This window comes from Hyla sarda, chromosome 2 (genome assembly GCF_029499605.1).
Source record: "Hyla sarda isolate aHylSar1 chromosome 2, aHylSar1.hap1, whole genome shotgun sequence".
NCBI lineage: Eukaryota > Metazoa > Chordata > Amphibia > Anura > Hylidae > Hyla > Hyla sarda.
Window position 1 is genome coordinate 318,032,571 of NC_079190.1, and position 27,704 is coordinate 318,060,274.

Consider the following 27,704-nt stretch of genomic DNA (forward strand, 5'->3'; position numbering starts at 1 on the left):
CTACAGCAGGAAATCCACCACTATGAGCGGACACACAGAGCTACCCGGGCAGAGCTGGGTGCTTGCGCTGCAACTACACGGTCGACTGCGTTTTTTTTTTACGGCCGGGAAACCGCATACGGCCGAAAACGAAGCCGACCGGAGGCTGCGGTTCACTCCGGTCGGCTCATAGACATGCATTAAATACGGTTCCCGAATACGGCTGAGTGTGGGCGCCGCGATTAAGCCCCGCCCCCCTCCTGCCAGCCGTGTACGGGAACCGTAGTTAACAAAACGTGGTGTGTACCCAGCCTTATACTCCAGAGCTGTACTCACTATTCTGCTGTTGAGGTCACTGTGTACATACATTACATTACTTATCCTGTACTGATCCTGAGTTATATCCTGTAGATCTTTTATTAAAATTTCAAACATAACAATAAAAAAATTACAAAACATAAACATATCATATCCGACAGAACATAATCAATATAACGATCATAAAACCATCACCATAGCATAAAATACAACACCGGTCCACCCCACACTCATTCCTGCACACAAACAAATATATACAATATTTACAAAAGACAGATTCCTATAATACCCATAATACCCATACCATACTAATAAACTATATACACTAATACTAAATGTGAATTTCCTGGCCCAGTTGCAATACCAAAAACCCAATACCAGTAATATACCAAAAAGAATAACAACAACAACAATAATAATATATACAAAATAATAAAAACCAACACAAACAAAATAACACCACATTTTTTTTTTTTTTTTTTTTTTTGGGCCCTGAGCTGGTCCCGCATCCCATGCCCCCAGTACATGTTACCAGACGTCCATGAACCAGTCCAGGATTTTCTGTATATATAAAAGTCCCATACAAACCCCCTCCCCCCTTTTTAACCCACCACCCAACCTAAACTAAACCCAAACCCCAGGTGGCATCACACAATATATACAATATATACATTACATAAAATATACACAGACTAACAATATATACAATACATAAGTATACAAATAGACTACAACAATAAATACAATAACAAATACATATAACAATATAAGCCAAACAACAAACCCCTAAAGCTCAAGTTCAGCGCCTGCAAGCCCTATATTACCATAAACCAACTGCTCAAAACAAAAAGACTAATGTGCCAGCATCAGCCCACCACCAGGGGGAGACAACAGGCTAAGGCACTTTAAAGGCAGAGCCCCTCCATAGACGAGAGGCCCTGCCAGCACCCAGCCTCTCGTACTCCAGAGAACGCACCTTCACCAGGTCACTGAGAATGTTCCTAACCACCACATCCACAGGGAGGATTTTACGCTGCGTCGACACTAAACACCGTGTGTTCCACGTGTAGTACCTGACCACTGAGCTGACTAGGAATAAAGTGTACTGGTCCCAGCCTCCAAGGTTTCTGAATGCCCCATAGGCCCATTCCGCATAGGAGAGACTGGCCAGCCGAGGCCAACCAATGGAAGCGCCCACCCTGGTGTAAACCTCTGTGTTAAAGGGACAATGAAGCAGAAAATGCTCCATGCTTTCCAGCATGCCTCCACACTCTTCGCGGGGACATCCCCGGTCATCAGAGCTCCTGCACTTCAGATTGTCCCTCACACACAGTTTCCCATGGAAGCAGCGCCAAGTCAAGTCCCAAAACTTCAAGGGGATCCTGATAGAATTCAAAAGCTCTAAACCCACCTCCAGATCCCGACTTGGGCAGTCCTTGAGCGCCAATGGCCTCTGGAAATGAGAAGACAGGACCCTCTTGTCAAGGAATTTCCTCGACAGAGTCCTAATCTCCCCCATCCCCAGACCCCACCGACGAATAACCTTCAGAACCGGGGTAGCGTAAGCCGGGAGATGCCCGTGTGGTGTGCGAAGATCCTTCACTTGCCCTCCTGTCTCCCATTCCTGGAAGAAAGGCCGAAACCATCCCCTACAGGAGGATACCCACGGAGGAGCCCTCTCTGACCAGAGGTTTGCTATATTGGTCTTAAGAAAGGTATTCACTAGGAACACCACAGGGTTGACCATACACAACCCCCCTAGTCTCCTTGTACGGTAAGTAACCTCCCTCTTCACTAGGTTCAGTCTATTCCCCCATAACATCTGGAAGAACACACTGTAGGCCCGGGTCCAGAGAGGTTCTGGCAACATACATACACTGCCCAGATATATCAACAAAGGGAGCAGGAATGTTTTGATCAGGTTAACCCTTTCCCGGAGGGTCAAAGACCAACCCTTCCACTGATCCACCTTCTGAGCGGCGATCTTAAGCCTGCTGTCCCAGTTTTGTTTGGGGTAATCCCCTTGGCCAAATTCAATGCCGAGAACTTTTGCAGATTCCTGGGGCTCTGGAAGGGCGTCCGGGAGATCAAAACTAGGATCTCCCCCTCCCAGCCAGAGACTCTCACACTTATCCTGGTTGATCTTGGACCCGGATGCCTCCGAGTAGCGGTCCACCTCTGACATCACCCATCTGACCTCCTCTTGTGAGGAGACAAACACAGTGACATCATCAGCATATGCTACCGCCCTCAGAGCCGAATCCGGCACCGCCAGGTCCATTCTCACCCCCGCCAACGGTCCACAATCAATCCTCCTAAGGAAAGGATCAATTGCAAACACGTACAGCAAAGGGCTTAAAGGACAACCCTGACGGACACCAGACCCAACCTCAAAGGAGCGACCAATCCAACCATTCACAAGCGGGAAACTCTCTGCCCCTGCATACAAGGTCTTAAGCCAATCAACAAACCCCCCCGGCAGGCCATATCTCAGAAGAACAGACCAGAGGTACTCATGGTTAACCCGATCAAACGCTTTTGCCTGATCCAAGGACAGCAAGTACCCCTTCCAGTGGCCAGCCCTACCCTGCTCCACAGCCTCCCGGACACCGAGCACAGCACTAAATGTACTGTGGCCCGGAACAGAGCAATGCTGAGCCCCCGAAAGGAGCCGGGGTGCAAACTCCACCAGCCGGTTAAACAGCACTTTTGCCAGAATCTTTCTGTCCGCATTGAGAAGAGCTATGGGACGCCAATTCTCAATGTGGGACGGGTCTTTACCCTTTGTCAAGATGATCAGCGCTGACCTCCTCATTGTCTTTGGCAGAGTGCCCGAGGATAGACACTCATTAAAAACCGCAGTCAAGAGGGGAACCAAAGTGTCCTTAAAGGTTTTGTAGAACTCAGATGTTAAGCCATCCGGACCGGGTGACTTCTTGAGGGCAAGCCCATCAATCGCCATCCTGACTTCCTCTTCCCGGATCATCTCTGTCAAAATGTCAAGAGAGGGGTCTACTCCTGGTTCAGGGATGGTTTCAGCCAAGAAAGCTGATACCTTATCTCGATCTAGATCCTTCCTTCCCAAGAGGTGCGAGTAGAAGGATCTGACGACCTCCAGGATCCCTGATCTGGACCTTTTCAAGGATCCCGTACTATCAATCAGTCCTGAGACTATTTTACTATTCACTGACATCTTGCAGTTTCTGTAAGGGTCGGGCGAGCGGTACTTCCCGTAATCCCTCTCAAAAACCAAAGATGCGTGTCTGTCGTACTGGCACTTCATCAGCAAGGACTTCACTCTGGAGATATCCTCTCGGCTACCTCCAGTCGAGACAAGGTTCTCAAGTTTCTTCCTCAGGCCCTGGTACAAACGGTACCTATTTAGGCTTCTGAGGCCCGAGAGCTGGCGGAAGAATCTCGCAACCCTTTCCTTGAAGATCTCCCACCACTCTGACTTACTGCTACAAAGGCCCAGCAATGGTACCTGGCTCTGAAGAAAATCCTCAAAGGAATGTCTTATCTCCGCTTCTTCCAAGAGAGACGAATTCAGCTTCCAATAGCCTCTGCCCATCCGGGGGGTCTCTGTGACATTCAGAGAAAACAAAATTAAACAGTGATCGGAGAACTCCACCTCAACAACAGATACTGCTGAAGAGACGGCTTCCTCCTTCAAATAAAACCTGTCTATCCTAGACCTACAACTACCCCTATGATAGGTGAATCCCGCGTGGCCTGGGGTGTACCGGATGTGAACATCCACCAGGCGAGCCTCACTTGCTATGCTATTAAGGGCGACGCTATCATAAGTCAGCTTGTCTCTGGAACCTCCCCTATCTTGGGGCCTCGTGACAGCATTGAAGTCCCCTCCAAAGACCACCTGCCGACTTGTAAAAAGATAGGGCTTGATCCTCATAAAGAGACACTTCCGGTCCCACTTAGACTGTGGGCCGTAGATGTTGATAAGGCGAAGTTCTTGTCCCTTCATGAGGACATCTAAGATCAGGCACCTCCCCATTTCTAACTCGATAACCCGTCGGCATTCTACCGCTGAAGTAAAAAGGACCGCCACTCCGCTATACGGCTCGGCCCCAAGAGACCAGTAGGAGGGCCCATTCCTCCACTCTCTTTTAGCCTTGTAGATAGATGACATATCTGTTAGCCTGGTCTCCTGCAAAAATAAAATATCAGCATTAATATGGGCAAAAAAATCATAGGCCGCAAATCGAGCTGTATCTGACTTAATGCTGGCAACATTAATGGATGCCAGAGTCAACGGAGAGGGTGCCGCCATCGAGGGTGATTGAGTTAGACAGCTTTCTTTTTCCCACCATCCTTCCCATCCACCCCACCACCCTCCTCATCAGATGATGGTTTACCCCTTTTTAGTGAGATGGATGTGTCCATTTTCCCATTATATACATTTTCCTCGTCCCCTGACTCTGGGCCAGTCTCCCCCCCTGAAGACAAAGATTCCCCAGGGAGAGAGGACTCAGCGTCTCCTGTGAGCCCCACCGCAACATCCGGAACCTCCCCCCCCGCCTCCTCCCCCTCCGAAGAGGAAATGTCGCGGAGGGCTCGGAACCGGTTGGAGAGACCAATCAGAGGGAGATCAGTTGTACCTTCCTTTGGCATCTGGCAGGTGGGAGAAGATATTACATCTCCTCTTTTTTTATTCCTCCGAGTACCCCGCTTTGTTTCTGCCCATCCCCCACTGTCCTCATCCCCCCTCTTTGTGGATCCTCCCAATCTCCTCATCCAGTTCACTATCCCCCAGGGCCTCAGCAGTAAGACTGGCCGCAGGGACAGGATCAGGAGTCACCCCAGTTGGTTGATGCTCCTGTGAGTCCTGAATCTCCCTATCCCTTTGGCGCTTCTTGAGACGCCTCAGTTGGGCAGGCGTCTTCTGCTTACTTTTCTTCCCTGGCCCCTGCACCCCTTCATCCCCGACGGCCATCGCCCCAGCAGAATCCACTTCAAGGCTTACTCCCACCGGGGCAACAACCGCGTTGACAAAGGAACGAGGGCAGCGACTGAATGGGTGACCTAAGTCACCACACAGGTGACACCTAATCTCCGCACAAGATGCAGCGAGATGACCTATTTCCCCACACAGAGTGCACTTCTGCACAGTGCAATTGGCACTAAAATGTGTGGGGTCACCACATCTGTGACAGAGCTTCGGCTGACCCTGGTAGAAGATCTGGATACGATCTCTTCCGAGGAAGGTTGCAGATGGTATATGGGTAACTGTGTTTCCTGAACGCCTCAGTTTGACCATAAACGTCCAGGCCCCTGACCAGATGCCATATTCATCCCTGTTCTTTTTTGGGACCTCCACCACCTCTCCATACCGACCTAGCCACGTCATGATGTCAATACAAGAGAGTGATTCGTTACGGGTTAAAACGGTCACTTTCTTGACATTATTTTGGCGAGACACCGCCTGAATGGCAAAGTCTCGCCAGCCGGGTTCGTTCTTTATCAGCTCATAATTCGACCAGAAGAGCTCAAGCCCCTCCGGCCGAACAAAGCTGATATCAAACTCAGGGGTACCATAAGGATGTATTAAGGCGTAGATGTCAGCTGCCTTAAAGCCCAACTTCAGCAGAAGCTCAACAACTTTAGATCTTGGAGGACATGTATCACTGCCTCTCCATCTCAGCCGGACCACATTCCTACGGAGACCACCTGGCCCGGCTGTAGGGAGGGACCACACATTATCCCCCCCTCTTTCCTCTCGGAAGGCTGAAAGACCATGTCTCTCTATCCAGAAGGATAGATCAACCTCCCTACCCTCTACATTGATCGATCTCTCCCCTCTCCTTAAGGCCCCCAGGAGACGCTGCTGCAAACTGCTCTCCCCAGAGCCAGAGGACGAGGAAGGTGCCCCCCTCCCCCCAGCGGTGACATTTGCGTAGCTGCGTACCGGTGCTGCCACCGCTGGGGGTGCAACTGGACCAGGCCCTACATCCCCACCACTAATCTGCGCCCCTTCACCACCCTCCTCCACATAATCCATACCCAAACCATTGTCACATGTTTTAGCTAATGTGCCCCCCATACCTCCACCCGTGCTACAGCCCAAACCACCATTCAAAGCCCCAGACAGATTATTAACAGATACATTCACTCCTTCATTCACTTTTACATTAACTTTCTCACTCATACTGGCTGGACCGGTGTGTTCTGGTGCAGATTTTGTACCATCAGCATCACTGGGTACCAGAGCTGGAGCCACCACCACAGGACAGGTCACCGGTCCCTTATACAAGGACCGGGAAGCCTGCCTAGCCTGCTTATTAGCGGCCCCAGCCCTGTTTTTATTGGTACCCTCCGCCTCATCAGTACTGGAGTTTCCTGCTCCTGGGCGCCGCTGATCTGGATCAGCGGCGCCAATACAAAATAGGGGTTTAAGTCCAGTCTTTCTGGGAGGCGAAGACATCTTAGCCCCGGCAGCTCCTCCACGACGACACCGCTGCTCCAAAGGAACAGCAGTGCCAACGCTCAGAGCCACCGGAGCTCCCGCAGCCGACTCTGGCACAAAATCGCCCCCCCCTCCCGTTAGGGAGCAACCCAATGTGCCAGAGCCTTTACTGCCCATCGCTGGGCAAATATCACTGTCCGACCTCACAGCCGATACACTGTCTGCTCCACCACTGTTACTGCAAACAGCTATGGAGCTCACCGCCACACTAGACTCCATACTCTCCCCACTCTCCTGCACTGAGTCCACAGCAGAACTCAGGCTGGGCTGAGAAATGGGGTTCACACAGTGAGCTGACCCTGCGGCCAGTCCGGGGGGCTCAGGGAGGGGGGTATATACAAATGTTACCTGCTCCTGGAGCTTGGTCTTCTTTGACTTCTTCTTTTTCCTTCCCCCAGGTGCCTCCTCTGGTAACTCATGTCCAAACGTGAAGTCCTGGAGGCGACCTGGGGACTCCAGGAGCTGGATCTGGGCCATCAGCACCCCTCCCTGGTGACTGGTGCTACTCTCATCCCCCGAACCGCCAGGGCCGCAGCCAGATGACATTGCCACTTGCCCTGCAGGGAGCCCACTGTATGGGGTGAGATGTTGCAGACCCCCGGGTGGATTTGGCTCAACATTATCGGCCTCCGCAACGTCTCCTTCCTCCTCCACCCGTGGCTGATGCCCCCTCAGCTTTCTTTGCTTCTCCCTCTCCTTTTCTGCAAAGCGATCTTCATTCTGAAGCTTTTCTTTAAATGGCCCGCTGTTCTCCAAAATAAAAGTTTTCCTTTTCTTTAGATTGCTGATGCTGGTTTTAAGCTGTTTAATCCTTGCTGACAGCTCAGCCTTCTGGTGTTTTGACGCAGTTTCCATTAAGGCTTTTGCCTCCTGTACCTCCTCCTGGAGCCTATACAAGCTGCTCCTTGCTTCTTTATATCCCTGAAGTATCTCTGCAACACGGGATCCATAGGTGGTTCCAGGCTCCTGGGCCCTGGGCATTGCCCAATCCTCCTCCACACCTCCATGGGCATTTGGCTTTGCTCCAGGAGGAGTATCACAGTCCATAGTACCTGTAGTACCTTTTGTTGGAGCAGCCTTGCGGCTACTCTTCGTCTCCATGGGCTCAGGAGGTGCTGGAGATACATCGCTGCATCTCCTGGCAGAGCGCCTTAACCCAGAGACCTCTGGTGCAGTTCCTGATGCTGGTCCCTCTGCAACTGGTCGCTGGCTCCCCCTGCCCCCCGCGGACCTACTTCGGGGGGCAGGTGTTGGGGTTCTCCGCTCCTCGCTCATACCAGGAAACGAACCCTCCTTCTGGGGAAAGGAAGGTCGCTCCTGGGAGAGAGGTGGATCACTCTCAAGGTCGAGCACACCAAACGCTCACAGGAAGCTCAAACAGGAAGATGCTCCCTCTAGTGGCCAGACTCCAGAGCTGTACTCACTATTCTGCTGGTGAGGTCACTGTGTACATACATTACATTACTTATCCTGTCTGATTTATATCCTGTATTATACTCCAGAGCTGCACTCACTATTCTGCTGGTGAGATCACTGTGTACATACATTACATTACTTATCCTGTACTGATCCTGAATTATATTCTGTGTTATACTCCAGAGCTGTACTCACTATTCTGCTGGTGAGGTCACTGTGTACATATGCTACACTGTGGGTCCGCTGTGCTGTTACAATGTGCCTGCTAACCACTGCCTGCCAGAGCTGCCACTGACGTAACAGGGAAGGTGAGAGAGCCTGCAGCGAGCACAGATTTGGAGGTACCACTATTAGAAGCGTATTCCTCATTGTATACTCCTATTATTGCTAATATTGGTCTCAATATACAGGATTTGTTCAGTAACAATATGATGGCAATATGTATGGTCATAATCATCCATGTATACTCTTATTGCTAATATTGGTCTCAGTATACAGGATTTGATAAGTAACAGTATGATGGTAATATATCATATGTATGGTCATATTGCTCCTTGTATACAGATTTGGAGGTACCACTATTAGAAGCGTATTCCTCATTGTATACTCCTATTATTGCTAATATTGGTCTCAATATACAGGATTTGTTCAGTAACAATATGATGGCAATATGTATGGTCATAATCATCCATGTATACTCTTATTGGTAATATTGGTCCCAGTATACAGGATTTGGTCAGTAACAGTGTGATAGTAATATGTATGGTGATAATATTCCTCCTTGTATACTGGTAATATTGGTCTTAGTATACATTATTTCATTGCAGAAAGATTGAGTTTGTATTTTTAACATTAATGTGCTCTATATAATTTTATGGGGGAAATGTATTTTTTTACATCCGTCACTTTTTTACACAGTTATAGAAAATATGCCCTTTTTTTTTACATACTATGTGCACAGACACTACTTTCCCATAGACATTAAGCAAATTAATGTTAAAAATACAGACACAAGCTTTGTGCATTTTTGTGAATGCATTATTCACACTGAAATACACCTACACTGCTTTACTCTAGCCTAATGTTTATATAGTATACATTTTCTGTTAGGTACCCAGTTGTGATTAACATTTGGCCTCTCCCGTTTCTGGCTCTGCCTCCACATAGCCACTCCCACAATCAAAATGGGCTGCTTAATCTAAAATGCCCGGGCCTATTTTTGGTCCCAGTCCGGCCCTGGTCTGTTTTATGGTGGGTGGGGATTCTGGGGTCTGTATTATGGTGGGTGGGGTTTCTGGGGTCTGTATTATGGTGGGTGGTGATTGGGGGGTCTGTATTATGGTGGGTGGTGATTCTGAGGTCTGTATTAAGGTGCGGATAGATTCTGGGGATTGTATGGTGGGTGGGGACTGATTCTGGGGTCTGTATTATGATGGGTGGTGATTCTGGGGTCTGTATTAAGGTGCGAATTGATTCTGGGGATTGTATGGTGGGTGGGGACTGATTCTGGGGTCTGTATTATGCAGATCTGAGTTAAAATGGTTGTTCTCACTGTAAGGTCCTTGCAGCGAGAATAATCTATAGAGACAATTCTGAAAAAAACTCCACCATGTGACAAGCCACACCCCCACAAAACCCACCCACATAAAGCCACACCCACAATAAGCCACACCCATTTGTTGGCACACCAAGCAACTTCTAAAAAATAATTGGGCATAGGATTACCAAAAGGTTGCCTACCCCTTTATTAGAGGATGTTTAGCCATATTTTTTTTTCGTAGCAAATACAAAAATCTAAGACTTGAAGCAAAAGAATGTATGTAAAATAGCTGAACATTCTGTATTCATGAAACATCCCTCAAACACAAAAGTTAAAGAGGGCAATTCATCAAAACCTGTACAGATAAAAAGTTGCCCAGTTGTCCGTAGCAATGAATTAGATAGCATCTTTCCTTTTTTCAATGGCTTTTTTAAAAATTAACAAAGCAATCTGATTGGCTGCTATGGGCAACTACTCAACTTTACATCTACAAAGGTGTTAATTAATTTTCCCACAAGTGTTTTACTTAAAAGGGTACTCCCCTGGAAAACATTTTTTTTTAAATCAACTGGTGCCAGAAAGTTAAACAAATTTGTAAATTACTTTATTATAAAATCTTAATCCTTCCAGTACTTATCAGCTGCTGTTATGATCCACAGGAAGTTATCTTCTTTTTAAATTTCCACAGTGACCACAGTGCTCTCTGCTGACACCTCTGTCCATTTTAGTAACTGTCCAGAGCAGGAGAGGTTTTCTATTGGGATTTGCTCCTACTCTGGACAGTTCCTGAGGTGTCTGCAGAGAGCACTGTGGTCAGGCAGAAAGGAAATTCAAAAAGAACTTCCTGCGGATCATAACAGCAGCTGATAAATACTGGAAGGATTAAGATTTTTTAATAGAAGTAATTCCCAAATCTGAAGAAAAGGAAAAAAGGTGCAAATGCAGCTCACAATTAATGTGTAAACCCTACCTCAGGTCAACAGGGCATGCAACTATACCACAGCTGCAAAAAATAACGAAATATGTATAGAAAAATATTGCCCGGACCTTCCAAGGTAGTGTGATTGATTAAATAGGCAATGGATGACTGGGTCGTACTCCAATAATAATTCAATGGTTATTTATTTAAAACGTATAGTGCATTACTCCTCACAGGGCCCTTGTGAGGAAAAACACTTATAATAAATGTACAAGATTAAATGATCTTAAAATGTAAAAATATTAAAAAGTATCACTGGCATATAAGATAGCTCTATGTAGACAAATTCATATAACGTCTTTACGGTATTGTGAAGATGCAGTATAAATGTCCTTTTGTGTGGCAATTATAAATCAAAGTGGATACTCTGTTACCGGTCCTGGATGATGTAGCTCTGTCAGCTCCCTTGCCTAGATATCACAGTCAGCGGTCTTGGATGGTGCTGTGGCTTTAACTCTCAAGGTGTTATGCGGTGGTGGTCGTCCCAGGCTGGTGGCACTGGCAGGCGCCGATGATGGAATCGCCGGGAGACCGTGCGCTGGCAAGCGCCGATGGTAAATTTGTCAGGAGACCAAGCGCTGGCAGGCACTGATGATATCGATCTCCTCACCGCTGGACCTGGAAGCCGGAGACTACACGCTGGGTAGATGGAACTTGCCTCGTGTAGATGGCGTGTGACGTCAGCTTGAGCCGGAGCTGGCCAGGTAAAATCAGGACCGGACACTAGCCTAAATCGACTAATGCGTAGGAGATCCACAATGTGATGAACTTGCTCCGTGAGCAATAGCTTAAGTTCATGAAGAGCATAAATGCCAGTGAACAGGATTAATGTACAGGACTAGACGCGTTTCAGGGTTCTCAGATACGACCCTTTCCTCAGTAGTCATGATGGTTAATAACAATGTTTATCTATTTATAGGAGCACGAATCCCATGATTCAACAGTATTCTAAGTGATAACAAAAACATGAAATGGATAATCAAAAGAGTTACCTAGAGAGCAAAATAAATGAATGTGTATGTGAATACCGTCAGAAGACGGAAAATAGATGTTTTGAATTACGTACATGGGTGAAACCGACTGAGCCACCCGTGGGATTGCAAAACGTTTATAATTAAATATCTTTCCCACAATTACAGTGAAAAAGTAAACACTATTAATAAAATGAAAGTAAAAATAAAAATAATGAATATGAAAATAAAAATAAAAATAAAAATGAAAATGAACATAAAAAATAAAAATGGGGAGGAAATGAAATAAAAATTGCAAAAAAAAATTAAAAATAATAAAAATTATAATTAAAAATAATATTGTGATGAAAATGAGAAAAAAAGTTAGGGAAAAATGTGAAAAAATATAATAAAAGATAAAATAAAAATAAAAATAAAAATGAAAAGAAAAAGAAAAAGAAAAATAGAAAGAAAACTCGGAAAAATAAGAAAAATTAAAACAAAATGAGATAAAGATAAAAATAAATGTAGATAAAAATAAAAATAAATGAATATGAAAATAAAAATAAAAATAAGAATCAAAATTTTTTGTAAAAAGAGTAAGTGTGTAAAAAGAGAAATATAGAAAATACAAATGAAAGATAAAATAATAAAATAAACTAAAAATAGAAGTAAAGATAGATAAATGCGAAATCAAATAAAGATGTATAAGTAAGATGTCAGTGTAGAGGATGGAGTCAGTCCATGGGGCACCCCCCCAAAACACTACAGGGGTGATCCCATGGGCCAAGTGCATCCCCTACAGAAATCCAAATAGTTCGAAACTGGAGTTGAGTCCCCCTGGTTCTAAAATTGCAAATTCAAAGATCTTCTTACTTTCAGCCTTGGACATTTTGAGCAGATAACTGCCACCACGCCAATCTTGTTTGACTAATTGGAAACCAGTGAAGGAGAGAGAAGACATATCGCTGTTATGGATGGTAGAAAAGTGAGCTGATAACGGATGTTTTAAGTTTTTATTTGTGATGTTATTGAGGTGTTCAGCTATCCTCATCTTAAGGGCCCTTTTGGTACGACCCACATACTGCTTTTTACAGCCGCATTCGATTATATATAGCACACCTTTTGAGTTACAGGTAATTAGCTCTTCTATTTTCCATTTAAACGTGTTAGTTTTAGAACAGATCTCTAGAACTTTTTTAGGGCCCTTGATTTTCATACAATTAGCACATGTCCCACACCTCACAAATCCCTTTGTATTTAACCAGGTGGCATTCTGTTTCCTTGGGGGAGCTTTTATGGATGGTGCAACCGTAAGGCCCAAATTTGGGGCCCGAGTATATACTATCGGGGGACGTGATGGTAAAAGTGCCCCCACCTCACGGTCTTGTTGTAGCAAATGCCAATGTGTCCGTATTATTTTTTCAACTTTTTTATATGAATTATTAAAGGGAATTACTAATTTTCCTCCAAAATCGGCTTCTTTTTTTTCCCTAGTGTTTTCAAAAAAGGTGGTTCTGTCTAATAGTTTAATATTTTCAAGAGATTGTTCAAGGAGCTGATCGGGATAGTGTTTCTCCTTAAATTGATTTGTAAGGAGGCTGGCCTCGACCAAAAATTGGTCATCTGAGGTACAATTTCTTTTTAACCTTCGATATTGTCCCTTTGGGACATTCATTAGCCACCTAGGTATGTGGCAGCTCGAAAACCCTATATAGCTATTTTTAGCCGTTGGTTTATAGTAAGTCTTGCAAGTAAGACCATCCCGATCAGCGCTGATAACAATATCCAAAAAATTGATGGATTCCCTATTGATTGTGGATGTGAAGTGTAAATTATAATCTTGTGTGTTTAAACCTAGAATAAAGTGCTCTAAACTTAACATGTCTCCCTCCCAAATTAAAATAATATCATCGATGTACCGCTTCCAGAGCACCAGGCCTGCGCCAAGATGGGGTATGATGTTACTTTCCTCCCAAGCTGCCATAAATAAATTGGCATAACTTGGCGCAAACCTGGTGCCCATAGCGGTACCAATTAATTGTAAATAATAATCCCCTTCAAAATAAAAATAATTGTGTGTCAAAATAAATCGGATGGCTGAAGTGATGAAATTAATCTGTGATAATTTGATGTGCCCATGTTTCAAAAAGTGTTCGACTGCTGCTATCCCTAAATCATGTCGAATAATCGTATACAGTGAAGAGACATCCAAAGTGGCTAGTATGTATTTGTCGGACCACTCAAATTTTTCGATGATGTCAACAACTTGAGTGGTGTCCTTAAGGTATGTGTGAGTTTTTTGCACAAATGGTTGGAGAAATCTGTCTACATATTGGGACAGGTTCGAAGTGATTGAGCCTATCCCTGACACGATGGGACACCCGGGGGGGTTGATCAGGCACTTATGTGTCTTCGGGAGACAGTAAAAAATCGGCAAGCGATCTGGGGTCCCTATTATAAATTGATGTTCCTTCTCATTGAGGATACCATCTTCCACTGCCTCCTTACAAAGTAACTGTAATTGTTGACTGTATTCCTGAGTAGGATCATGTTTTAGTTTTTGGTATGTGCTAGAGTCGTTTAACTGTTTTTTACATTCTCTGTTTAACTTTCTGGCACCAGTTGATTTAAACAAAATTTTTTTTTTCCAGTGGAGTACCCATATGTTTAACCTGTTAAGGACCAAGGGTGTACCTGTACGCCCTGAGTCCGCTCCCGTTCTATAACACTGGTCGGGCCCGGCCTCTAACAACGGCCGCAACCCGTGGCTAATAGCGCGCGGCACTGATCGCAGTCTCGCTCGCTATTAACCCTTTAGACACGGCGTTCAAAGTTGAACGCCGCGTCTAAAGTGAAAGTAAGTGTCAGGATTCGGCAGGCTGGAGGTGGATCCTCTGTGTCAGAGAGGGATTGGCGTGGACCGTGTCGGTGGACCAGTTCCAAGTTGCTACTGGTCTTCGCCAGAGCCCGCCGCAAAGCGGGATTGACTTGCAGCGGCGGTAGCAACCAGGTCGTATCCACCGGCAACGGCTCAACCTCTCTGACTGCTGAGATAGGCGCGGTACAAGGGATTAGACAAGAGCAGGGTCGGACGTAGCAGAAGGTCAGGGCAGGCAGCAAGGATCGTAGTCAGGGGCAACGGCAAGAGGTCTGGAACACAGGCTAGGAACACACAAGGAACGCTTTCACTGGCACAATGGCAACAAGATCCGGCAAGGAAGTGCAGGGGAAGTGAGGTATTATAGGGAAGTGCACAGGTGAAGACACTAATTAAAACCCATGCGCCAATCAGTGGCGCACCGGCCCTTTAAATCGCAAAGACCCGGCGTGCGCGCGCCCTAGGAAGCAGGGCCGCGCGCGCCGGGACAGCACAGACGGGGAACGAGTCTGGTAAGCGGGTCGGGATGCGCATCGCGAGCGGGCGCGTCCCGCATCGCAAATCGCATCCCGGCTGGGGACATTATCGCAGCGCACCCGGTCAGCAGGTCTGACCGGGGCGCTGCGAACAGGAGAACGCCGTGAGCGCTCCGGGGAGGAGCGGGGACCCGGAGCGCTCGGCGTAACAGTAAGTCACTGCCGGTTTGCTCAGGGGGCTGTTCTGGATGTCCGCAGCAAAATCGCGGCATCCCGAACAGCTCTGGGACATGAGGAGGGTCTCCTACCTTGACTCCTGGTGTCCGATCGCCGAATGACTGCTCAGTGCCTGAGATCCAGGCATGGGAGCTATAACATTACAAAAAAAAAAAGGGAAAAAGAAAAGAGAATAAAGATCATTAAACCCCTCCCCTAATAAAAGTTTGAATCACCCCCCTTTTCCCATTTAAAAAACAAACTGTGTAAATAAAAATAAAAATATGTGGTATTGCCGTGTGTGGAAATTATAAAATTATAAAAATATATAATTAAAATATAAAAATATATAATTAATTAAACCGCACAATCAATGGCGTACGCGCAAAAAAATTCCAAAGTCCAAAATAGTGTATTTTTGGTCACTTTTTATGTAATCAAAAAATGAATAAAAAGCGATCAATAAGTCCGATCAATACAACAATGGAACTGCTAAAAGATCACGGCGCAAAAAATGAGCCCTCATACCGCCTACCGCCCCATGCGCGGAAAAATAAAAAAGTTATAGGGGTCAGAAGAGGACAATTTTAAATGTATAAATTTTCCTGCATGTAGTTAGGATTATTTTCAGAAGTACGACAAAATCAAACCTATATAAGTAGGGTATCATTTTAATTGTATGGACCTACAGATGCCGTACCAAAAAATGTACGGCGTAGAAACAGAAGCCCCCACAAAATGGCATTTTTTTTTCAATTTTGTCTCACAATAATTTTTTTTCCGTTTCGCTGTAGATATTTGGGTAAAATGACTGATGTCATTACGAAGTAAAATTGGTGGCACAAAAAATAATCCATCATATGAATTTTTTGGTGCAAAATTGTAGGAGTTATGATTTTTTAACCTCTTCAGGATGAAGGGCGTATGCATACGCCCTGCATCCCGAGTCCTTAAGGACGTAGGGCGTATGCACATGCCCGTGGGAATCCCGGTCCCCGACACTAGCCGGTTGGGGACCGGACAGGGATGCCTGCTGGAATCATTCAGCAGGCATCCCGGCACATCGCCGAGGGGGGTCCTGAGACCCCCCCCATGTCGGCGATCGCAGAAAATCGGATGTCAATTCAGACATGCGATTTTCTGCTATTCCGGGCTGATCGGGTCTCTGGTGACTGAAGTACTGAAAGGATTAAGATTTTTTAATAGAAGTAATTTACAAATCTGTTTCACTTTCTGGAGCCAGTTGATATATAAAAACATTTTTTTTCCTGGATAACCCCTTTAAGGGGTTATTGGCATATGTTTTTTTCAGATCAAGTAGAGTAAAAAATGATCAGTAAGTGTTAGGGAAAAATATGGATTTGCATTGTAATTTCCATTTCTAGCACAAGCTGTAGACTAAAAGATGGGGCTAATATAAGGAAAATATGGCCCCAACAAGATATTTGTTGTTTGAAACTATAAGAAGGATTTTATAACTCCTGCAAGATGGAAATTTAACACAAAGTGGGAGGGGAAAGATGTTGGTTGTTCCCATTTGGCAATGAGTAAAATTTGGTGCAAGAATAGAACATAGTAACAATTGCACCTATACCATGCTCTGACTACAAAGGAGTTGCAGGCACCAGGCCAATTGGCTCCGGCCTTAGTGACCGGACCCTCCTGAGCTGATCTTTATAAGCCTGAAGTCTGCTTCTAACTATTGCCAGTGTTAGCTCTTGTATTGTTCTTTGCTATACTGGTCCTGTGTATTATGACCTTGGCATGTTACCTGACTTTCCTCTGCTTTCCAATTTGATACTACCATGCTATCATGGTTTTTACTCTGTTTATTTCCTGTATTTTGCCTCTAGTTCTGTGCCTGTTTTTTTTTTTATTTTCTCTTTGTTTGGGAGGAATACAGGTGGAGAGTAGATGGAGTAGTTAATTAATTAGCAGCTGATAAATTGCAACTGTTTGCAGCCAGCTAGCCCTTTGCATTCACTTCCAGGCAGTGAGTGGTGGTGTCTGGTAGCTATAAAAAAAAGTATACTAAGTGATTGTCTGAGCTAGTGATTGTGTGTCTGTATACAGTGAGTGTAAGTATAAAAGTGAGAGGGACTTAAAGGGGTACTCCGGCCCTAAGACATCTTATCCCCTATCTAAGGATAGGGAATAAGATGCCTGATCGCGGGGGTCCTGCCGCTGAGGACCCCCGAAATCTTTCATGCAGCACCCTGCTATCGTCAGCCTCCGGAGCGAACATCGGGTCTGATGAATCCCAATCACAGGGCCGGGGTATCGTGACGTCACGACTCCGCCCCTGTGTGACATCACACTCCACCCCCTCAATGTAAGCCTATGGGAGGGGGCGTGGCGACTGTCAGATGTATATACCTTATGGGAATAAAAGGGTCAGAAATAAATGAAAACCAATATGGATGAATTCAAATGTTAAGGGGGCAATACACCACAAAAATAAAGCATTTCAACTACTAAAACAGGATGGCAGTGAAGAAGCATTAAAAAGCTATAGAGAAAAATGTAAAAATAAAGACAGAAAGATTAATTGCCAAAGAGAATAAAACTAACCCCAAAATGTTCTTTAACTATATAAATAGCAAAAAGGTTAAAAATTAAAGTGTAGGCCCTTTAAAAAATAATGAGGAAGAAATAATAAACGGGGATCAGGAAAAAGCTAATATATTAAACAAATTCTTCTCCACTGTATTCACTGAGTAAAATGAAATGCCAGGTGAAATAAAGCGAGATAAGGTAAACTCTTTTGTAAAGGTCACTTGTCTAACCCAGGAAGAAGTACAGTGCCGCCTACAAAAAATCTAAATTGACAAATCGCCAGATAAAGATGGCATTCACCCCGTGTTTTAAATAAATTAAGTAATGTAATAAACAGACCCCTATTTTTAATATTCAGGGACTCTATAGTGACAGGGAAGGTTCCCCAAGACTGGCACATGGCAAATGTGGTGCCTTATTTAAAAAGGGGCCAAAAGGTGACCCCGGGAATTATAGACCTGTTAGTTTAACCTCTGTTGTATGTAAATAGTTTGAGGGTTTTCTAAGAGATGTAGAATAAAATCAAGGGCAGTGCAGCTCAATCAATAAATAGCCTGAGGTTAACTGGTAAGGTCTGATCACCCCAAGACCAAGAAATATATAGATAAATATAATGAAGAAATTGTATGACCAGTCCTCAAGGATCTTGAAATAAGAAAAAATAAGTGAAAAGGAGGAAGAATAGAAAGGAAGAAGCAAAAAGATAGAGATAAAAGATATGGACAAATTAACAGATGGTAGATCACAAATAAAAGTGGTAAATAAATGGAAATGAAACTGATACTGACTACAGTAATCCTATCTTGATTATAGTAATAATAAAAATACCTGCAAAATGTAACTTAAACAATCATGTGCATTTATTGAGTAAAAATAATATTTAAATACCTGGGCAGGGCCCTTGCCCAGGTATTAGAAAATGTGCTTATTAAAAAAAAATGTAAAAAAAATTATAGATTGCCAACCTCCTTATAAAAATAATTGTTCATAAAATATTTTGTATCAGATAGCAGCCAATAACCAAAGTCAATGTAATAGTTCTAATCTATTTTAGCAGCCACAGTAGTTGGAATTGTTCATCTCATGGAGCCAATGTACTGTATTGGCAACAAAGTAGATAAAAGTGTCCGTTAAATGTAGCAGATGAGCGATACAGTTATACCTTCCACTTTACTTCAAAGAGAGCCGTTTAGTGTAAAAAAGAACAATCACAGTATTAGGACATTCAGAGCGGTACCTTATTTGTAGTCTTCACCGTATTGCACGGCAGCATAGGTGTAGGGGTTCCTCCGGGAAGGCGTTTGTGGAGGTACGTTGGTCCCAAATGATGAGATGTTGTCCTCTGTAGTGTAGAGAGCCGGCATCCAATATGAAGCGGTGGGTGAATGGAGTTTTGCTGGGCACTATTCGCCCATCGGCCTAAGGAGTAGCAATCAGCTGTGAGCCGGCATCAACCAATCAACAAATTTGATACCTCCAGCTGTTGCAAAACTACAACTTCCAGCATGGTGGTTGCCCTCGTTCTAGTCCGTGCGGGTGCTGATTCATCACAGTCTCCAGGAGTCTGCTGTTCCGGAGACGGTCAGCTGCCGTGCAATACGGTGAAGACTACAAGTAAGGTACCGCTCTGAATGTCCTAATACTGTGATCGTTCTTTTTTACACTAAACGGATCTCTTTGAAGTAAAGTGGAAGGTATAACTGTATCGCTCATCTCATCTGCTACATTTAACGGACACTTTGTATCTACTTTGTTGCCAATACAGTACATTGGCTTCATGAGATGAACAATTCCAACTACTGTGGCTGCTAAAATAGATTAGAACTATTACATTCACTTTGGTCATTGGCTGCTATCTGATACAAAATATTTTATGAACAATTATTTTTATAAGAAGGTTGGCAATCTATAATTTTTTTTTTTTTTTTTTTTAATAAGCACATTTTCTAATACCTGGGCAAGGGCCCTGCCCAGGTGTTTTAATATTATTTTTACTCAATAAATGCACATGATTGTTTAAGGCTGGGTTCACACCACGTTTTCTTAAATACGGTTCCCGTATACGGTTTGGAGGAGGGGCCACGTTTTTGCCTGCGGTCGGGAAACCGCATACGGCCGAAAACGAAGCCGACCGGAGGCTGCGGTTCACTCCGGTCGGCTCATAGACTTGCATTAAATACGGTTCCCGAATATGGCTGAGTGCGGGCGCCGCGATTAAGCCCCGCCTCCAAACCGTATACGGGAACCGTATTTAAGAAAACGTGGTGTGAACCCAGCCTAAGTTATATTTTGCAGGTATTTTTATTATTACTATAATCAATATAGGATTACTGTAGTCAGTGTCAGTTTCATTTCCATTTATTTCCCACTTTTATTTGTGATCTACCATCTGTTAATTTGTCCATATCTTTTATCTCTATCTTTTTGCTTCTTCCTTTTTATTCTTTCTCCTTTTCACTTATTTTTTCTTATTTCAATATCCTTGAGGACTGGTCATATACTTTCTTCATTATATTTATCTATATTTTTCTAAGAGATGCTATTTTAATACAAATAAAAGTATGACTCCATATGAGCATGGCTTTATGACGGATCGGTCCTGTCAAACTAACATGATCAGCTTTTATGAGGAGATGAGCTCCAGACTGGACCAGGGGCAATCACTGGATGTCCTATATCTGGATTTTTCCAAAGCATTTGATATGGTTCCACATAAAAGTTTGGTGCATAAAATGAGAAGGATTGGGCTGAGGCAGAATGTGTGTAAGTGGGTAAGTAACTGGCTCAGTGATAGGAAACAGAGGGTGGTTCTTAATCGTACTTATTCTGATTGGGTGACTGTTACTAGTGGGGTACCACAGGGGGTTGTCTTAGGTCCTGTCCTATTTAATATAGAGGGGTTGAATAGTAAAGTAGCAATCTTTGCAGATGATACTAAACTCTGTAAAGCGGTAAACACAATAGAGGACAGTGCACTGTTACAAATGGATCTGGATTTGAGATATTAGGATATTATAAGACAATAACTGTAAGCTGATTGTTTGTATGGACCTCATCCAAAAGAGGGTACAAACTTTTCTTTCCAAATACATCTGGTCTCTCCTATCCTGTATCAACAACATTATAAACAAACAAAGCAGCTATAAAATGAAGGGGGGATATGCCAGCTAAATAGGTCAGGATAAGTTAATAGGCCAAAAAGGTTGGTAGCAATGTCTTTTATGTCTACTACATGAAAAACTATTGTGGTATGGAAACAGTGGTTTGAGCACTCTGTCATGGGTCGTGGTCTTGCCAGTGAAAATATGAAGAGAAACCAGCGATTAAAAAAACGTATAAAGTGATGGCGCAGGATATGCCAACCATTACCTCTACTTTGTGCAATTAACAGCTTGTGCAATTAACAGCAATTAAATTGCATGCCATGGACCTTGTATATGGTTAGCACCACAGATTTTAGTCTGTACTATTTTAGACTGGCAAACTGAATCCTCTATTACACCAGGACTCTTGTATTGCACCCCATCAAGGTGCACTGACACTACTTAGTATCAACTCTGTTATTTACAAACCGGCACAATTATCTGAATGCTATAACATTTAAATTAGGGTAGATACAGCCATATAGGCAATTTAGGATAAAGTGGCACAGCTGTGTACATAACTATTCTGCCACTATGCCAATATGGCTCATGGCTGAATAATTTGATTATATTGTAGTCTGAATTGCAATGCAAATCTATACTATATATTTTTGTTGTTGTTTACAGTTAGTTTTTTGTTATTTTTGTTATCTGATTATTTTACCTTTTTTATCTCTCTCTATCTGCATTTCATTTTTGTTTTAAAGCAATTGCATCTATGTATGGATTTTACATTTCTGTAGTTCTTTTTGGTTTTATATGGAACTTAGCAGGAAACTTCTTAGCTATGAGGAAAGATTAATATAATTTGTTAAGTTTCCAGAAGAGACGTTTAAGAGGGGATATGATCAACTTATTTAAATGGGCACTGTCAGATTCAATAACTTTTTATATGTTGTACATCCTGGCAAAACATTAACCTTTCTAACACACTTCATAAAAAATGTTATTTCCTTTTTATAGAAATCATTGTCCAAGCTTAAACACGGGCATGGACAATGTCCAGTGAGGGTGGCCTAGCACTTCTCTATGCTTTCTCCTGTCTGACAGGACTCCCCTGTGCTGTCTGATAGGACAGGAGAGAGCACAGAGTAGTCCAATCAAACAGGAGAGAGCACAGATTAGTTCTTAAACATTTTTGGTATCTGAATAGTGCCCATTTACAGGTGTACTCCACTAGAAAACATTTTTTTTTAAATCAACTAGGGCCAGAAAGTTAAACAGATCTGTAAATTACTTCTATTAAAACATCTTAATCATTCCAATATTTATCAGCTGCTGTTATGATACACTGAAGTTCTTTTCTTTTTGAATTTCCTTTCTGTCTGACCACAGTGCTCTCTGCTGACCCCTCTGTCCATTTTAGGAACTGTCTAGCACAGGATAGGTTTTCTATGTGGAATGGCTCCTACTTTGGACAGTTCCTAAAATGGACAGAGGTGTCAGCAGAGACACTGTGGTCAGGCAGAAAGGAAATTCAAAAAGAAAAGAACATCCCGTCGATCATACAGCAGCTGATAAGTACTGGAATGATTAAGATTTCTTCATATAAGTAATTTATAAATCTGTTTAACTTTCTGGTACCAGTTGATTACAAATATATATATATATATATATATATATATATATATATATATTCCAGTACATTCCAGTGGAGTACCCCTTTAAGTATATAAGTACTGTGAATTTATGGAACAGTCTACCTGAGGAACTGGTTACTGCAAAATTAGTTGAGGGATTGAAAACCGAATTGGATATATTCTTTAGAACAAAACAACTTTAATGTATAAGCAGAAATATAGAATCATACCCTCCCCCCTCCCTTTATCTCCTTGGTTGAACTTAATGGATATAAGATTTTTTCAACCATACTAACTGTAATTATCTATTATTGAAACCATATCAGGGCTCTGTACCATATGAAATGAACACAAAATACTTGTATGAATGAGGTTCAAAGGGGTTATTTGGTACTTTAGAATAGGTCACCAATATTAGACCAGTATGGATTTGACCACATCAAATAGCTGAATGGCAGGGGTGCTCTAGAATTGAACCCACACTGTTCTAATATTGTCCTAAGGATCAATTTTAAAGTACCAGATGGATCCCCTTTAGGAAAGATCATGAAATTAAAGTAGTGGTCTCGTGTAGAAAAACGTATCCCCTATCCAAAGGATAGGGGATAGGTCTTAGATCGCTGGGGGGTCCGAGCATTGTGGTCCCCCGATATCTCCTAAATGTAGCCCCAGCTCTCCCCCAGAGTGGCCGCCACGCCCCCTCCATATAGCTCTATGGGAGAGCGGAAGATAATCAATCTTTTTTTCTCCACGAGACTACTTCTTTAATTGGTTGTTGTCTAAGGACGAGCTGGCTTGTCCTGAGACGGCAACCATTGTATGGCGCGGGGTTTCCAACTTGAGCCCGCGTCATAGCGGGGCGGCCCCCAGCTGATTCCTGTAGCTGGGAGCCAGCATTAATAGCCGACATGCGGTTATTGCCCTTACCAGCTATTAACCCTTTAGATCGCTGCTGTCAAAGTTGACAGCGGTGTCTAAAGGGACATTTAAACCATCCCTAGTGGTCCAAAGCGCGACCGCAATCAACTGCTGAGGTAGCTGGAGGGCTTACCTCTCCTTCCATGCTGGCTGCTGCGCTGAGAATGATAAAACCTGGCAGGGCAAGGCTTTATCAATCGAGCGCAGAGCACACAGATCAATGTGGTTCTAAGAAACCACATTGATCTGAATGAGGAATCTAATGATTCCTCCTAAATGTCCCCTAAGGGGACTAAAAGTGTAAAAAAAAAAAAAAAAAAGTTAAATAAAAAGTAAATAAAAAAAACACCCATTAACCCCTTCCCTATTAAAAGTTTAAATCACCCCCCATTTCCCAAATTCCATAAATATAAACATGTAACCATGAAAAATGTAAACATATGTGGTATCGCCACATGCGTAAATGTCAAAAATATGAAAATATATAATTAATTAAACCGCATGGTCAATGGCGTACTCATAAAAAAATTCCAAAGTCCAAAATATTGTATTTTTGGTCACTTTTTAGATAATGAAAAAAATGAATAAAAAGCAATCAAAAAGTCCAATCAATACAAAAATGGTACCGATAAAAACCTCAAATCACGGGGCAAAAGGTGAGCCCACATACAGCCCCGTACGCGGAAAAATTTAAAGTTATTGGGGCCAGAAGGTGACAATTTTAAACGTATTAATTTTCCTGCATGTAGTTATGATTTTATTTCCAGAAGTACGACAAAATCAAACCTATATAAGTATGGTATCATTTTAATTGTATGGACCTACAGAATAAATAGAAGGTGTCATTTTTACCAAAAAATGTACTGTGTAGAAACAGAAGCCCCCAAAATTTCAAAAATTGTGTTTTTTCTTAAATTTTGTAACACAATGATTTTTTTTTGTTTCACCATAGATTTTTGGGTAAAATGACTCATGTTGTTACAAAGTAGAATTGGTGGCACAAAAAATAATCCATCATATGGATTTTTAAGTGCAAATTTGAAAGAGTTAGGATTTTTAAAAGGTAAGGAGGAAAAATAAACAAAAGTGCAAAAACGGAAAAATGCTCAGTCTTTAAGGGATTAAGAGCATAACTAGAGAGGCACATCCTAATCCATTTTGAACTGAAGATCTAAAGGGCACATAAATTAACATAGTACAGTTATATTTAGTGACTCACAGGTGACATCTTTTCACTAGTGATGAGCGGCAGGGGGCATATTCGAATTTGCAATATTTTGTGAATATATGGACTAATATTCATCCTATGTTTGCGAAATTTGCATATTCACTATGTTCGTTCTCTTTTGTTTTCCATGCGAAAATTCGTAATGAAATTCCCAAAGTGCGTATGCGGAATGATATCTTTCCCTTCAAAGAAGGGAGGGATCAGTGTCCAGTCTGGAAGTGCTATTATTCACATAAATATTTGCATAAATTCACATTAAAAAAAATTATATTCGTCATTACGAATATATATCATTATATTCTAAATATTTCAAAATGAAGCACCGATATTCACTAGTGTTGAGCTGCATATATTCGCAAAATTCACATATTCGTAATATTCTCCTTTTATTTTCGCATATGCGAAAATTCGCGTATGCGACAATTAACATATGCAAAAATTAGCAAAATTCCCATATGCGAAAATTTGCATATTCGAAAATTCGCACGCCAGTCTCACACAGTAGTATTAGAGCCTTCATTACCACCACACAAGCTGGAAGCAGAGAGGGGTGATCATTGTGATGTGTACTGTGAAAAAAAAGAATATTCGTAATTACGAATATATAGTGCTATATCCGCGAATATTCGCGAATTCACAAATATGTGATATTCGCAAATAAAATTCGCATTGCGAATATTCGCGAGCAACACTAATATTCACGGTAAAAATTCACATTTTGAATATTCGTGCTCAACACTTCTTATCACCCTTCCTGAGTTGTTCACCCTTCTTGAGGATTTATTCTATTCACAACTGTAGAATTAGCTTCCAGCACCCTATCCTACCTGTTCCGTGATTGTTACACAAACTAACCATAACTAGCTGAACATTGAACAGTATTTTTCCTCCAATACTTTGCCTGCAACTGCCTCCAGTGCCCTCATAACTATAGTTATTCCCCCAAAAAGAAGTGCCAAATTGTACCCTTAGTGTACTCCTCACGTTAAGGCTATGCTCACACTATGTTGGTGCATACCACTGTAAAAATGTTGAAAGGGGCACAAAGTAGCTGTTATTATTTGCCCTCCCCCTTAGTGTACTTCTCAAAGTAATAGTGTTTCCTAAGTAACCACACACAGACAAAGTACCCCTTCAGTGCACTCTGCACATTAATAGGAACCCTTTACTGTCCCTAAACAAAGATATAGCCCTCTTGTTGCCTTAATACATGAGCACCCCCTTTAAAACTGAACTGTCTTCCCCAAAAAAAGAAAAATACTCATCTATCCCTTGCTTCCATGATGAGCGAGGCAGTTTACACTATTGGCCTCCTCTGGCCTATGATCTACAATAGAGGCATCATTAAACCTGATTGGTCTGTATTGAGTGTCTGTGGTCTATGAGAGTGTACAGTCAGGCAGGGAACCCATGGGACAAGGGTCAGTTATCAAGTGTGACCTCCACACAGTGAGTGAGCCCTACCAGTTTTTCTCACACACTTTGATAAATCAGGGCTTATGTGCCTAAGCATTTTTTGTGTGATAGTACTTCTACACTTGCTAAAATATTATTACCGAACCTTTCCTATCATTACAAGTGTAACATGATTATTTATTCAGATTACAATCCCAAACCATTATCCCAAATGGACACATCCATTTCTGCTGTCACTCTGCTAGTTAGTGCTATTCTTGTTGGACAGCAACACCAAGCTCTGCATGTAGCATCAATACGGCTTTCCCTGATTCAAAACTGGCAACAGTAGTCATTTCACGAATTACTAATTAGTGTTAAGCACCCTGCTAATTATGTTATGCCAAGTAATTAAGCAGCTAATTAGTTTCGTGTAAACCGGGAATTCATTAGCATTCCCTATGAAGATTGAAAATGCAATGTTGCATACATGTGGGGCTGGATGACAGTGATACTGTGTAATATCTTCTTAATGCCATACAAGAGGTACAAGTGATCTCATAGCACACATAGGTGAGTTAACATTGCTATTCACTCATGATGCCGCACTTTGGTGAGTCTTGAACGTGAAAGTCAGGTAGCAAATAATATATGTACTATTTCATGAACTAAAGTAAATGTAATTTAATCTCTAATAAAATCAACATTGTAAACATCCTTCAGAGCACTTTACCTTCAAATAATTAAGTCCATTAAATGTTTTTTTTCAAGTGGTGGATATTAAAAGAAAATAATCTAAATCTAGATAACAGGTGGAATTCCGCTTTTCCCAAACCAATCAGATGCAAAAACCACTAAGGACTAAGACACAGCGGACGATTAGAATATTTTAATTACTTTGTCTGCTAATAAAATATTCTATATCATCCTCAGGCACAGAAACATTTTGTGCATTTACTGACCTTTAAAATCTCGCCAACAATTATAGGGCTGAGTGCTAATGAAATTACAATAGAACTGGAGGCATAAATATTGCTGTTCTGGGGCATTTGTCTGTCTCTTGGGAATCAAAACAAATTAAGATATCGAAACATACTTTCATCTACTTCTACTTTTGTTACCAAAAAACAGCACCTCATTATTCTATGGGCCATATCTGGTATAGCAGATTTAATTGGCCTCAGTTGCAGGACTAGGTACAACCTATGGACAGGAATAGCATTAGTTCCTACTTTGTAATCTTATACAAGCCCATTAACCCCTTTACAAACCTTCAAATTCTGATTTGTGGCTTAACTTTTCTTTCTTCTCACCTTTTAGGACCCATAACTTTTTATTTTTCCACTGACAAAATTGTAGCTTATTTTTTGTAGGACAAGTTTGTCATTTTCATTGATGCACTTTATTGTATCAAATAAGGTATTATGAGGCCAGAAAAAATTATATGTAGGGCAAAATAAAAAAAAATTGAATTGTGCAAATTTGTGGGGCAGTAATTTTTTCGGAGTTTACAATATGGTACAACTGACATGCCAACTTTTTATGGGTCAGTACAATTCTAATGATACCCAACTTGGATAATTTTTTTCATTTTACACTTATAAAAAAAAATGAAAACTTGCAGTTGCTCAGTACTACAATTTCC